The following is a 15,863-nucleotide window of genomic DNA, read 5'->3' as shown; positions in this document are numbered from 1 at the left end:
CTAGTCCCCTCTAGTGGTTAGGCCACAAATGGTGGTTTATAAGACAATGGGCCAGTCCCCAGCTGGTGGCAATGGATACACAGCTCCACTGGAGGCAGTAGCTCAGATCCACAGATGCTGCAAATTGATTTAGTGCCACCAAAGTCAATGGAACTACACTGATGTGCTGAGGATCAACCCCAAATGTTTTCTCAACTACCCCAGTCTTACACCAGTCTGACTCCTTTTGATTCCAAAGCAAAAAATTGCACTCCTGATTTTACACACAAGCAAGACAACTCCAGTCATTGTTTTCACCAATGCCATGGGATGGATGCAAGTGACCAAGGAGTATAACAGGTATTGTTTTGGCACGGAATGAAAGTCTTTTTCCACTCGCGCACATACTTTACACCCATTTAACTCCACAACTGGGCCAGGTTTTCTACTGGTGTAAATCACCCCAGCAGCAGTGATATCAGCGGAGTTAATCTGGATTTGCATTGGTGCAACTGAGATCAGAATCAGACCCTGTTGTGTGCAAGCTGTTTGGTCATGGAAATAACCTACATAAATGAACAAATACAACATAAGCAAACTTTTATTAGATAAAGACAGAAAATGAATTCTTGGTGAATTACCTACACCCAGTCAGTCTCCTCAGGGCAGCTTTCATCTCCTTGTTCCTCATGCTGTAGATAATTGGATTCATGATTGGTGGCAATACAGAATAGAGAACAGCCATCACAAGATCCAGAGCAGATGGGGAGCTGGAGGTGGGTTTCAGGTAGGCAAAGGCCCCAGTGCAAACAAACAAGGAGACCACAGTGAGGTGAGGAGGCAGGTGGATAGGGCTTTATGCCGGCCCTGCTCAGAGGGGATTCTCAACACTGATTTGAAGATCTGAACATATGACACAGTGAATAAAAATAAAGCAGCCTAAGACTAAACATATACTAAAGGCAATAACCCCAACTTCACTCATATATGAGTCAGAGCAGGCGAGCTTGAGTAGCTGGGGGATTTCACAGAAGAACTGATCCACCATGTTGCCTCCACAGAAGCTCAATGCAAATGTGTTCCCAGTGTGTAGCACAGAGTAGAGAATCCCACTGATCCAGGCACCAGCTGCCATTTGGACACAAGCTCTGCTGTTCATCATTGTCTCATAGTGCAGTGGTTGGCAGATGGCGACATATCGGTCATACGCCATGATGGTAAGAAGGGCAAAATCCTCTCCCAACAAGAAGACGAGGAAAAAGACTTGAGTAACACATCCAGCATAGGAAATGGACTTGGTGTTCATGAGGGAGTTGGCCATGGATTTGGGGACGGTGACAGAGATGAAGCCAAGGTCTACAATGGACAGATTCATCAGGAAGAAGTACATGGGGTGTGAAGGTAGTTGTCGAGGCTACAACCACAAGTGACAAGAAGATTCCCCACCATGGATGCCAGATAATCACTAGAAACACCACAAAGTGGCAAAATCTGCAGCTCCCGAACTTCAGAGAATCCCAGGAGAAGGAACTCAGTCACGGTGGTTCTGTTGGACATTTTCTTTCTCAGGACATGTCTCAGGATGTCTGCAGAGGGAAGGACAAGACCAAGGGCCAGGATTAGATCAGTAAAATAACTCTCCTTTTGTGAAATCCGTCTTAATTTCCTTCAATCAGACCCTTAGCTTGTGAAGATTGGTGTAATATGGGAATGAGGATGGGGAAAACAGCCCCACTGACTCCAATGGAGTTATTCCTGATTTACACTGGTGTGAGAGAAAGTAGAATCAGCTCAATGGACTCCAGTGCAGTTACTCCTAATTTACACCAGGGTGATGGAGAGGAGAAATAGGAACGATTGCTTTTGAGGTATTTGTTACCTCTGTCACTCAGAGGTGGGCGAACTCTGGATAACAGTGTTGCTATCCTCAGTTTACCGAGGGAAATGGGGGGTCTGCCTGGCCAGATTCTGCTGTGAGGTGCATTGAAACAAATGTGGGGTAATTTCACTGCATGCCATGGAATTACTCCCACTTTATACTGCTCTAAACTGGAGCAGCATCTCACATGGAGGTGTCCCATACCAGTCATAATTGCATGGTAAACTTGAGTTAATAATACAGCCCAGGAGCTCTGGTTCCCCATCTCCTGTTCTAGCCAGATATCCACGCTCGCTGTGAGATACAGACATTCCGGCTGTCCTCCTGCTTCTCTAACCACTCATCTAAACTCCCTCCCAGAGCTTGGAAGAGAACGCAGAAGTCCTGACTCCCAGTTTGCCTCCTGAACTAACCCGGTAAATCTACAGGCCAGGAGTTCTGGCTCTACCCACTGGACTCAACTCCCTCCCAGAGCTGGGAACAAAAGTTACGTGTCATGACTCCCAGTCCCCTCCTCTAACGACTGCATCAGCCTCTGTCCCAGTGACTCTCCATTGCCATCAGCAATGACTGCCGAGAGTGACAAGGGAGAGTCATTGGGCTAACGAACTCTAGTGAGAATTACTCTCCAGTGTGGTACTTAGGGCACTCACCTGTGGTCTGGAAGAGTTCAAATCCCTGCTCCAGTGACTATTTAATTATTCATAAAAAGTGGAGCAGCTTCAACAGGAGATACTAAGACAGTCTCATTTCAGAACAGGACATAGCCTAGTGGCTCAGGCACCCTCCTGTAAAGTGGGAATTCAAACCCCTTCTCATCATCAGTGGGAGGGAGGGATTGAACCTGAGTTTGTCACAAGCCAGCACAGTGCCCTAACTGCTTAGTTTCAAGTGCCTGCTCCAGAGTCCTTATGAGAGACAGAAATAGAACACACACACACACACCCCCCATTCTGGTTCCTCCTCTCTACAAACTGAACTGAACTTCCGCCCTGAGCCACACATAAAGCTCAAGAGGCTTGGCTCTCTGTCCCCGCTACTCTTATCCATTAGACCCCAATCTCTTTCCAGAGTTGAGGATAGAACTCAAGAGTCCAGGCTCCTAGTCACCACTACGCTAACCCCCTTGACTCTACTGCCCTTACAGCAATTTAATAGACAGAAGTAACAGTAAATTGAGAACTAGAGACGAATTGATGATAGATCGATAGATGGAACAACAAACTAAGAGAGAGAAACAAATAAGAAAAGAACAGATACAGAGATTGCGAGAGAAACAAAGAACTAACAAAAACTAACAGATAGATAGAGAAGTAAAAACAAACTAATTGAGAGAGAAAAGTCCAAAGAGACAGACAGACAGCAATAACAATAAACTAATGTATATAGAGAGAAAAGTGTCAATGAGCTGATAGTGTTTGTCACAATTTTTGGACTACTTTAATGTAAACTCCTCAATCCAGTCTAAAAAAAAATCTGTCAATTTCATCAATTTCCCCACTCCCAATAGAAGGAAACTGAGGCACAGATATTCTGCCCTCTCTTTCCTAAGATAATTTTTTTGGACTGACTCAGTTTCTAATGCCAAAATTGAACTAAAAGTGAAACTATGAAAAAAAATCACTTATAATCTCTCTATCTAATGCTCTTATCACTGTACTATGAGAGGCCGTTCCCCCACCGCACTGAGGCTGAGCTGCTGGAAATACACTGAGATCTGTGCTGTCTGCAGACGAGCTGTGTGTCAAAAGGGCTGATGCTGCAGAAAGGTGATTTATCCATGTCTGTTTTCTAAGGGCTTGTGAGACTCACCCCCTGGAGCCCTGAACAGCCCAGAGGCAACTTTTAATTTGTCTTGCCCTCTACTTTCCTGAACAGATTCCAGAAATAAAATAATCAGAATTACAACGAGGCAGCAGAGTCTAGAGGAAAGATTGTGAGGCAAACAGTGCAGACACACAGGACTGTACTCCAGACTTCTGGCATCAATTCCTAGCCCTGCCACTGACCTGCTGTGTTACCTTGGGAAAGTCATTCTCTGGGACTGTCTTTTCTTTCCCACCCTTTGCCTGTCCCTGGTGTGGAGACTGTGTCTTACCTAATATAATGGGCTTCTCATATCAGGTCCAGCCATCGGATAATTAATTATTAAAAAGCTAAGGTCCAAGGTATCCTGAGATCTGAATCCAACTATTCCTCTGACTTTGTTCAGTCCCTCACCGCTCCATTCTTCAGTTGTCATCTCTACAATGGGGTAAGAGTTACAACTTGGAGTAGTTGGAATAGTTGGAATAGTTACAACATCTACCAATGTGATATGTGTCATCATGTGCCAGCAATGTCCCACTGCCATTTACATTGACCAAACTGGACAGTCTCTATGTAAAAGAATAAATGGACCCCAATCAGACGTCAAGAATTATAACATTCAAAAACCAGTCAGAGAACACTTCAGTCTCCCTGGTCACTTGATTACAGACCTAAAAGTTGCAATATTACAACAACAAAAAACTTCAAAACCAGACTCCAACAAGAGACTGCTGAACTGGAATTAATTTGTAAAATGGACACCATTAAATTAGGCTTGAATAAAGAATGGGAGTGGATGGGTCATTACACAAAGTAAAACTATTTCCCCATGTTTATTCCTCTCCTTCCCCCGCATTCCTCTCATCTTCTTGTCAACTGCTGCAAATGGACCATTACATAGTCAGCAAAATAGAAAGAGGACAGATAGATACTTAGATATTTGGTTACCTCTTATTCAGTGCTCAAAGTATATTCACCGTGAAAATAAAATAAAATAAAATAAAATCCCAGCACACTTGTCCAATTGCTTTGCATATGAACATTTGATAGACATACCTGGTCTGTTAATATGTGAATACAGAAATGCCACTCACTTTAATAAAATCACCAGAAATGACATAGGAGTTCTAATGATCCTCACTCTGTACTATGGTAAAACCCTGTTAAATAGTGACTATATTCCTGTCTGATGTCTCTTTAAACCAAAGTTCACTGTTGTAATGATTGTTTTGTTTCTGATATTTACATGGCAAGGATTTGTAAACTTTTTAAAACTTCCTAAATAAACAGTTTAAAAAAATGGGCATGTTGATCAAGCTACCAGAGAAAAGTTCAGCTCCTAGTTTAGGCTGATATAAATTTGGAGTAAATCCACTGACACTAAAGTAGATCAATAGAAATAATCAGGATTTATATCAGTGTGAGAGAAGAATTATGTCCACAGAAGTTTGCACTGGTCACAGGTTAAAAAAAGTGGCATAGTCAGTTGAAGTGTAAAACAATTGCCCTTTTGGGAATGAAATATTTTGATTTTCCAGTACAAAACAACTTTTCATTTATTTTTTTTCCCTTAATTTTACTTTGAAACATGGTCAACATTGAAAGCAAATGTTTACATTTTGTCAAAATGAAACCTGAAACAAAATTGTTTTTGACTTTTTGATTCACCTGAAATTTTGAAAAATAGCATTTTCAGTTTGACCCACAATTATTTTTTTTCTGATTTTTCAAAATTGCCAGCGAAATGAAAAATCTGTTATTCACCCAGCTCTATTTGGATTTTCCTCCTGCATATCATGGGGAATTTGATGTGCTAGTTTACGAGCAATAAGGAAGGGGGAAGGTAACTTTTATTGTGTTTAATAGTTGCCATTTAAACTCACAGGCAAGCACTCACAGAAGCATTCATGCACTATCTTCCATAGACTGATGCACACACACACACACACACACACACACACACACACCATGATGCTCACTCACACGTCACACAAGAAGGCACACATACATCATACAACATGCAAACACTCACTCTAACACACCAGCCTAAATGCATCGAATACAGTCTTTCCTCCAGCACAAAATCAATCATAGACACACACTAACTGGCTCTCACACACAAACACAACACCTTTATTTCCCAGTTTAGATGGTGTACTGTGTACAGTGATGTTACAAAACAAGGAACCAGATCTGAGTTTGGCATCAGTTCCCACAAATTCTCTGGGCTGAGAATTGGCAATGCACAGAGTGTATGTCAGGGGGGTGTCTACAAACCCCTCGCACAACCAGTTCCCCAGCACTGAAATGGAAACATGGGAACCCACTGGAAATCTGCTGGCTTTTTGGTGCTGAGGTACTTGCATGATCTATCTCTTTATTCCCGTACATAATCTGTTGCCCCACTGTCTTGAACCTTCTGTCTGAACTACATATATCCATCACTGTGACATTGAGGAATGTGTAGGGCTGATGTCATTTCTCCTACATAAGAGTTTTTATTTATATTGCACTCAGAACACACCCAATATTATTCTTACCTGTCTTTGGTGGGAAAGTGGCAGCTCTGCAACATCTGCACAGGGCCTGCCTTCTCCTAGAGTGAGGCCAAGGCAGTGTGGTGGCTTATTTTTCTTACCACCTTTGAGATGCTTTGGGGTCAAATGCCTGTTGTGTATTGTGTCCAGGTCCATATTTCTGGGTAGCATTTTTGCCGTTCTCCAAGGTACATGAGAGAAGACAATTGGGTTTGGAATGTGTGCAGCTGATGCATTCATCTATAGTTATAAATTGCTGAACAAGTCAATTTAGGAGCCAAATTTTGAGTTACTTATACGTGTTTAATCAAGCAAGACTCTGGTTGGGCCAAACTGGGATCTCAATAACACCAGAGTAAAGCTGAAGTGATTGGAGTTGTTTCGACTTCATCCCCGAGATCAGAATTTCCTCCATCGTGAGTTTTACCTGAGTAAAGATAGAGTGAAAACTGTCCACCCCATTGTGCCAGGTTTGCACTGGTGTAACCCCACTGAAATCAGTGGAGTTATGGTGGCATAAAACTGGTATAATGGAGAGGACAATATAGGTCAAAGACTTCAAGATATTTTTTTAAAAAAAAACACACACTCTGGTTACTATTCCTTATTCACGTGCAACATTTGAATGAGAATTATGCACAATGCAGACAACAGCTTTAATCTTTTAGGAAAACTAAACTAATAGTTCATTCTTATAGTCTTGTGTTGCCTATGCAATGCTCTTTCCATTGCTATCTCTATAAGTAGTCTTGGAAGAATCAGATTTGTATCCGTAAATATTGGCAAACATTAATTTCACCACACACACAAACCAGCGAACAAATATTTCCTTCAACAATCAACATTTCCAGCGAGACAAAGTAAGAAAAATGCTGCTTGAGAACTTATGAGTGTTTGATTTAAGGATATTGACTTTGTGTATTTTGACATCATGTTGAAACGTTGTGCTTTCATAGTTCTCAAGTTTTAACTTTTTGAATCTCTGCATGTACTATCATTAAATAACTGTTGTCTGACCCCCTTCATAATTTCCTGTAACTGTGAAAATTTAAACAGATAAAAATAAAAAAATGCTTAATGATAAACATCAATATTTTCAGTCAAAATATATATATAATAAATTAAATACCGCCAAGCCTATGTATAAGATACTAATGTCTATGGTCAGGAGACTTATTTGCATTTTATTTTGAGAAGTAGCATCTAAAGGTTTTTTGTTTTTGTTTTTTTTTAAAGGAATAAATATCAGCCTTAGTTCAGCCCTCTTCTGCTGGAGACAAAGCTTCTTCGAACTTCCAGCCTAAATTTACTCATGGCCAGCTTATCCATATTAGCTCTTGTGCCAGCATTTTCCTTTAGCATCAGTAACTCTTCTCCCTCTCTTCCCTCCCTCCCCTGATCTATTTATAGAAAGTGACCACATCTCCTCTTAGCCGGTGTTTTGCTTGGCTAAACACGCCAAATTCTTTTAGGGTGTATTAGAGAAAGAGAATCAATTTCCTTTGTCACTCTAATCCTGAGCACTGCCCTTCTCCCGCCCTCCACAGGCAGGACATGATGTGCTGAGGAAGAAAATGTCCAGCTGAACCACCGTGACCGAGTTCCTTCTCCTGGGATTCTCTGAGGTTCGGGAGCTGCAGATTTTACACTTTGTGGTATTTCTAGGGCTTTACCTGATAGCCCTGAAAAGGAATCTCCTTTCTATCATCCTTGTAGTGCTTGACCACCACATTCACACCCCCAGGTACTTCTTCCTGATGAATCTGTCCATCCTGGACCTTGAATCCATCTCCCTCACTGTCAGGGCTGGTGCAACCATTAGACAAATTAGGCGGCTGCCTAGGACGCCATGATTTGAGGGCGCCAAAAAGCAGTGTACAAGATGTCTTGGATGCTCACCCAGCGCTGTGGCTTTGATCAGCTCCGGGAGGCCGGGAAGTGATGTCATTCCTCCTCCAGTTGCTGGGGTCGCTGCGCTGCTTCCTGCTGCTCTGGCTCTTCTCCAGCGCCCCTCGCTCAACCTCACCGGACCTGAACGCACAGATACCTGGCCCCAGCCGTGCGCCACCGGGGAGTGCCGAGGGGTGGTTGCCCCCCACCCTCAAAGCCAGCCCCACCCCCCCACAGAGGCCAGCCCACCCCCCCGACCGAAGCCTGCGTAGGGCCCCAGAATATCTAGGGATGGCCTGGTACCCACAACACTGCTTGTAGCCAGCCCCCACTGCACCCCCTGCCCTGTCTGCAGCCAGTCCCACACCTCCCGTCTCCAGCCAGCCCCTGTTGCACCCCCCAGTCCTAGGACTAGGAATGGGCATGTGTGAGATGACCCGGAAATAAACCTGCCCCTTCTCCCACTAGGGAGTCCCTCCCATCACTCTTGCTGCTGTTCTGCAGAAGCTTGGTAGGCAACATCAGCCTCTCATTAGTGCAGGAATAAGGTCCCTTAAGTTCTTAGACCACTTGCATGTATGTGAGGGTCACCTTCTAATCTAGGCTGGTAACCCGGAGGATTCAACCAGAGACATCAAGGGCCCAAAGTACGAGCTTCTACAGCTTGAACTGAACAGCCAAGCTGCCTGACAGCCAATTGAACAGCCTCCTATCCTCTAGGTGGGGCACAGAGGGGCCTCATAACACACACTGCCCATGGGTGGGGTTTATACAGCAACACTGCACAGCTACATTGGTCAAGGGCTCCATGTGAGTTGGAGTAACCTCCCTCAGCCAGGAGGACAGTGACTCACAGACAGTTGTACTAATGCAAAGCTGTGGACTTTACTCGTGTATATTCTGTGTGTGGCCCCTTCTCCTCTTCCCCATCCCTGCACATCCATAAAGTCACAGAGTCATAGAGTTCAAGGCCAGAAGGGACGACCAGATCATCTAGTCTGACCTGCTGTACTGCAACACCATCCGGCACCCGCACACCAAACCCAACCACTGAAATTAGACCAAAGTGTGGCAGCCCTCAGGAAACTAGACAGTTCTGTGCCACCGGCAGAGAATAGGAGAGACTGAGGTGCACCAGTGCCCGAGGCCCCCACAATGGCAGGGAAATGATTGAGATACATGCAGAAAATCATGGCAAGTTATCTGCACCACATGTTGGAGAGGAAAGCGAACCCCTCCAAGGTCCTTGCCAATCTGACTTGGGGGAAAATTCCTTCCTGACCACCACATTATGATCAGTTAGACCTGAGCATGTGGGCAAGAACCAGCCAGCCAAACACCCAAGAGAGAGATAATGGCTCAGTGCCACCTCAGAGCCCTAGAACATCCCACCCAATGTTCCATCTCCAGCTAGGGCTGCCTTGATGCAACAGAGATTGAAAGAAAAAAAAACCTTCCAGAATACACTGTGGGGGAGAATCCCTTCCTGACCCCTGCCAATTGCCATACGAAACCCTGAAGCATTAACTTTTTAGAAACATAAGAGATACGCTGCAAGTGAGACCCAGGGTTGCTGAGCCCTGCCCTCCACCATCACAAGCAGCCCCATCATACAATCCCACTCAGACATGTGTCCAGCTCTCTCTTAAAATGAATTCAATCACTTGCCCCCCAACCACCCAACTTATATTTGGAGGCTGCTCCAGACCCTTGCCCACTGGTGGTTAGAAACTTCCTTGTAATTTCTAGCCACTCTCTCCATCACTCATATGCCCAATGTACATGGAAGCCCCACTGACACAGTCTGGCTCCTTGTACCCCTTTAATGGTTAGGTCAAGAATAGTGATTTATAAGATAGTTGGCCCAGTTGACAGCTCGTGGCAATGGATATGCAGCTCCATTGGAAGCGGTAGCTCAGATCCACAGATGCTGTAAATTGCTTTAGGGCCACCAAAGTCAATGGAGCTACACTGATGTGCTGAGGATTTACCCCAAATGTCTTCTCTCCCTTACCCCAGTCTTACACCAGTCTGACTCCTCTGGTTTCCAATGAAGCCACTCCTGATTTATACATGCAAAGCAAGACAACTCCCATCATTGTTTTCACTGCCCATGGAACGGGTGCTAGTGGCCAAGCAGTGTAACGGGTATTGATTTCACACAGAATGAAAGTCTGATTTCTTTTGCAACATACAATTTTCACCCATTTAACTCCACATCTGGATCAGATTTTCTACTAGTGTAAATCACCCCAGCAGCAGTGACATCAGCGGAGTTAATCTGGATTTGCATTGGTGCAACTGAGATCAGAATCAGACCTGGTTTTGTGCAAGCTGTGTGGTCATGGAAATCACTGACATTAAATGAACAGATACTAAGTAAGTAAACTTTTATTAGAAAGACAGAAATGAATTCTTGGTGAATTACCTACACCCAGTCAGTCTCCTCAGGGCAGCTTTCATCTCCTTGTTCCTCATGCTGTAGATAATTGGATTCATGACTGGTGGCAATACAGAATAGAGAACAGCCACCACAAGATCCAGAGCAGATGGGGAGCTGGAGGTGGGTTTCAGGTAGGCAAAGGCCCCAGTGCAAACAAACAAGGAGACCACAATGAGGTGAGGGAGGCAGTGGAGAAGGCTTTATGCCGCCCTGCTCAGAGGGGATTCTCAACACTGATTTGAAAATCTGAACATACGACACAGTGATAAAAATAAAGCAGCCTAAGCATAACAATATACTAAAAGCAATAATCCTAACTTCAGTCAGATATGAATCAGAGCAGGTGAGCTTGAGTAGCTGGGGGATTTCACAGAAGAACTGATCCACCATGTTGCCTCCACAGAAGGTCAATGCAAACGTGTTCCCAGTGTGTAGTACAGAGTTGAGAATTCCAGCGATCCAGGCACCAGCTGCCATTTGGACACAAGCTCTGCTGTTCATCATTGTCTCATAGTGCAGTGGTTGGCAGATGGAGACATATCGGTCATACGCCATGATGGTAAGAAGGGAAAAATCTGCTCCCACCAAGAAGAAGGAAAAGACTTGAGCAACACATCCAGCATAGGATATGGACTTGGTGTTCATGACGGAGTTGGCCATGGATTTGGGGACAATGACAGAGATGGAGCCAAGGTCTAGGATGGACAGATTCATCAGGAAGAAGTACATGGGGGTGTGAAGGTTGGTGGTTGAATGTTATGGCCATGAAGATAAGAAGATTCCCCATCAGGGCTGCCAGGTAAATCACTAGAAACACCACAAAGTGGAATATCTGCAGCTCCCGAACTTCAGAGAATCCCAGGAGAAGAAACTCGGTCAAGTGGTTCGGTTGGACATTTTCTTTCTCAGGACATCTGTGATGTCTGTGGAAGGGGGGAAAAGAGAAAGGGCCAGGATGAGATCAGTAAAACAACTCTCCTTTTTAAAAACCACCTTAATTTCCATGAGTTAGACCCTTAGCTTGTGAAGCATTGGTGTAATATGGGAATGAGGATGGAGAAAACTTCCCCGCTGACTCCAATGGAGTTACTCCTGATTTACACTGGGGTGAGAGAAAGTAGAATCAGCTCAATGGACTCCAGTGCAGTTACTCCTAATTTACACCAGGGTGATGGAGAAAAGAATTAGGACAATTGCTTTCGAGGTATTTGTATACCTCTGTCACCCAGAGATGGGCAAACTACGGATAACGTTGTATAAATGTTACTAATCTCAGTTTACCAAGGAGAATCAGGGGTCTGCCTGGCCAGATTCTGCTGTCAGGGGCACTGCTTCAATATGTGGGGTAATTTCACTGCATGCCATGGAATTACTCCCACTTTATACTGCTCTAAACTGGAAGCAGCATCTTGCATGGAAGTGACTGAACCCTGCCACAATTACACAGTGAAATCTAGTCAGGAATACACATAGTACCTCTGACACACCATCCCCTTCTTCTAGCTGGGGTTTCATGCTCATTTCAAGAGACAGAGAGGTTCCGGTTCCTCCTGCTTCTCTAACTACTAATCTAAACTCCCTCCCAGAGCTTGGAAGAGAACCCAGGAGTCCTGACTCCCAGTTTCACCCCCTGAACTAACTCAGTAAATCTACAACACCCCGTCCCGGAGCTGGAAAAACAGTCCAGGACTTCTGGCTCTACCACTGGACTCAACTCCCTCCCAGAGCTGGGAACACAAGTGACGTGTCATGACTCCCAGTCTCCTCCTCTAACGACTGCATCAGACTGTATCTCAGTCTCTGTCCCTAAATCATCATTGCCATCACTAATGACTGCTGCGAGTGACAATGCAGAGTCATTGGGCTAATGAACGCAAGTGAGAAGAGTTCTCCAGCGTGGTACTTGGGTCACTCACCTTTTGTCTGGAAGAGTTCAAGTCCCTGCTCCAATGACTATTTAATTACTGATAGAGTGGAGCAGCTTCAACAGGAGAGACTGAGACAGTTCATTTCAGAACAGCCCTTAGCCTAGCAGCTCAGGCACCCTCCTGTAAAGTGGGAATTCAAACCCCTTCTCATCATCAGTCAGAGGAGGGATTGAGTCTGAGTTTGTCACGAGCCAGCAGAGTGCCCTAACACTCAGCTTCAAGTTATGAGGGGTGCCTGTCCCAGAGTCCTTATGAGAGACAGAAATAGAACCCCGCAGTTCTGGTTCCTCTCTCCTCTCCACTCTGGACTGAATTTCCTCCCAGAGCCACACATGAAACTCAGGAGGCCTGGCTCTTGACCCCGCTACTCTTACCCACTACACTACACTCATTTTCCAGAGCTGGGGATAGAACCCAGGAGTCCAGGCTCCTAGTCCACACAACTCAAACCCACTTGACTCAACTGCCCTGCAGCAATTTAATAGACAGAAGTAACAATCAACTGAGAGTAGACATAGATTGATAGATAGATAGATAGAACAACAAAGAGAGAGAAACAAGTAAGAAAAGTATAGACACAGAGAGTGCGAGGGAAACACAGAACTAACAAAAACTAACAGATAGAGATATAAAAATAACTAATTGAGAGAGAAAAGTACAAACAGACAGACAGACAGCAATATCAACAAACTAATATATACAGAGAGAAAAGTATCAATGAGCTGATAGTGTTTGTCCCAATTTTGGACTACTTTAATGTAAATCCTCAATCTATTCTTAAAAATAGGTGTCAGTTTCATCAATTTCCCCACTCCCAATAGAAGGAAACCGAGGCACAGATATTCTGCCCTCTCTTTCCTAAGGAAAGTTCTTCGAACTGCCTCAGTTTCCCATGCTGAAATTGAGCTAAGAGTGAAACTATGAAAAAAATCAATTGTCACTTACAATTTCATCCTTAGAGTGCCACTGTGTAACTCCCAAATATATTTCATTGCAAGAGCAAACTTACAGTGCTCATCTGTGTGATATCTTCCCAGACTGAGAAGTCTTTTCTTCTCCAGCTACACACTGCAATGGGTTTCCCCTCTCTCTCTAGCCCCTTACACACTGCTCTATCCACCAATCTCTCTGTCTAATGTTCTTATCACTGCAGTATGAGAGGCCATTCCTCCACCGCACTGAGATTGAGCTGCTGGAAATACACTGACATCTGTGCTGTCTGCAGAGGAGTCGTGTGTCAAAAATGCTAGTGCTTCAGGAATGTGATTATCCATGTCTGTTTTCTAAGGGTTTGTGCGACTCACTCCCTGGAGCCCTCAACAGCCCAGAGGCAACAATTAATTTCTCTTGCCATCTACTTTCCTGAAGAGTTTCCAGAGACTAAAATAATCACAATTCCAATGAGGGAGCAGGGTGTAGAGGAAAGATTGTGGGCCAAACACTGTGGGCTCACTGGACTGTACTCCAGACATCTGTCATCAGTTCTTAGCCCTGCTGCTGACCTGCTGTGTTATCTTGGGAAAGTCATTCCCTGGGGCTGTCTATTCCCTCACACCCTCTGCCTGTCCCTGGGGCGAAGACTGTTTCTTACCTAATATAATGGGCGTCTCATATCAGATAATTAATTAATAAAAAGCTAGAGTCCAAGGTATCCTGAGATCTGATCCCAGCTATACCTCTGACTTTGTTCAGTCCCTTCACTGCTCCATTCCTCAGTTGTCATCCCTACAATGGGGATAAGAGCTACAACTTGGAGTAGTTGGAATAGTTACGACATCTAACAATGTGATATATGTCATCATGTGCCAGCAATGTACATTGGCCAAACTGGACAGTCTTTAAGGAAAAGAGTAAATGGACCCCAACCACACATGAAGAATTATAACATTCAAAAACCAGTCAGAGAACACTTCAGTCTCCCTGGTCACTTGATTACAGATCTAAAAGTCATAATATTCCAACAAGAAAACCTCTTCAAAAACAGACTCCAATGAGAGAATGCTGAATTGGAATTAATTTTTAAAATGGACACCATTAAATTAGGCTTGAATAAAGACTAGAAGTGAATGGGTCATTACACAAAGTAAAATTATTTCCCCATGCTTTTTCCTCACCTCACCTCGCTCCCCGTCCTCTTAACTTCTTGTCATCTGCTGCAAATGGACCATAACATATTAAGCAATATAGACAGAGGACAGATAGATATTTAGATATTTGGTTACCTCTTATTCAGTGCTCAAAGTGTATTCACCTGCAAAAAAAACCCAAAAAACCACAAAACACTAGCACACTTGTCCAATTGCTTTGCATATGAACATTTGTTAGATATACCTGGTCTGTTAATATGCGAATACTGAAATGTCACTCTGTACTATGGTAAAACCCTATTAAATAGAAAGATCTGGTGATTATATTCCTGTCTTATGTCTTTTTAAATCAAAGTTCGATGTTGTAATGATTGTTTTGTTTCTGATATTTACATGGCAAGGATTGGTAAACTTTTAAATCTTCCTAAATAAACAGATTAAAAAAATAGGCATGTTGATCAAGCTGCCAGAGAAAAGTTCAGCTCCTAGTTTAGACTGATATAAATTTGGAGTAAATCCACTGACACTAAAGTAGATAAACAGAAATAATCAGGATCTGTTTCAGTGTGAGAGAAAAATTATGTCTATTCCTAAAATGAACCACAAAAGTTTGCACTGGTCAGAGGTTAAAAAAGTGGCATTGTCAGTTGAAGTGTAAAACAATTGCCCTTTTGGGAATGAAACATTCTGATTTTCCAGTACAAAACAATTTTTCATTTATTTTTTTCTCGTAATTTTACTTTGAAACATGATCAACAACTGAAAGAAAATGTTTAGATTTTGTCAAAATGAAACTTGAAACTTTTTTTTTTCATTTTTTGAAATTTGGCAAAAATACCATTTTCAGTTTGACCCACAATTATTTTTTTTTCTGATTTTTCAAAATTGCCAATGAAATGAAAAATCTATTATTCGCCCAGCTCTATTTGGATTTTACCTCCGGCATATCATGGGAAATTTGATGTGCTAGATTACGAGCAATAAGGAAGGGGGAAGGTAACTTTTATTGTGTTCAAGAGTTGCCATTTAAACACACAGGCAAACACTCACACAAATATCCATGCAGTATCTTCCATAGACTGATGCCACAAACAACCACTTAAGATCACCATGATGCCTCACATCACGACGTCACCACAGCAAGCCAACATGCACTATCCAACATACCACTAACCACTTCACTAACACTCCAGCCAACAAGAAAATGCACCAAACACACTCTTTCCCAGCATAAACAATCATATACGACACACAACTCACTGGCTCTCACAAACAACACTGATACACATACACCATTTATGTCGCAAAGTT

At 43.4% G+C, this 15,863-nt stretch overlaps 2 pseudogenes; both read right to left on the bottom strand.

Moving 5' to 3' along the window:
* Positions 1 to 314: 314 nt before the first annotated feature.
* On the bottom strand, positions 315 to 1,536 carry LOC142046046 (olfactory receptor 14A16-like; annotated as a pseudogene).
* An 8,910-nt stretch (positions 1,537 to 10,446) lies between these two features.
* Positions 10,447 to 11,434, bottom strand: LOC116837263 (olfactory receptor 14A16-like; annotated as a pseudogene).
* Positions 11,435 to 15,863: the final 4,429 nt, after the last annotated feature.

This window comes from Chelonoidis abingdonii, unplaced genomic scaffold (genome assembly GCF_003597395.2).
Source record: "Chelonoidis abingdonii isolate Lonesome George unplaced genomic scaffold, CheloAbing_2.0 scaffold0751, whole genome shotgun sequence".
Taxonomy (NCBI): Eukaryota; Metazoa; Chordata; order Testudines; family Testudinidae; genus Chelonoidis; species Chelonoidis abingdonii.
The sequence above is the reverse complement of the archived record's forward strand: the minus strand, read 5'-3'. Positions and strand labels throughout refer to the sequence as shown.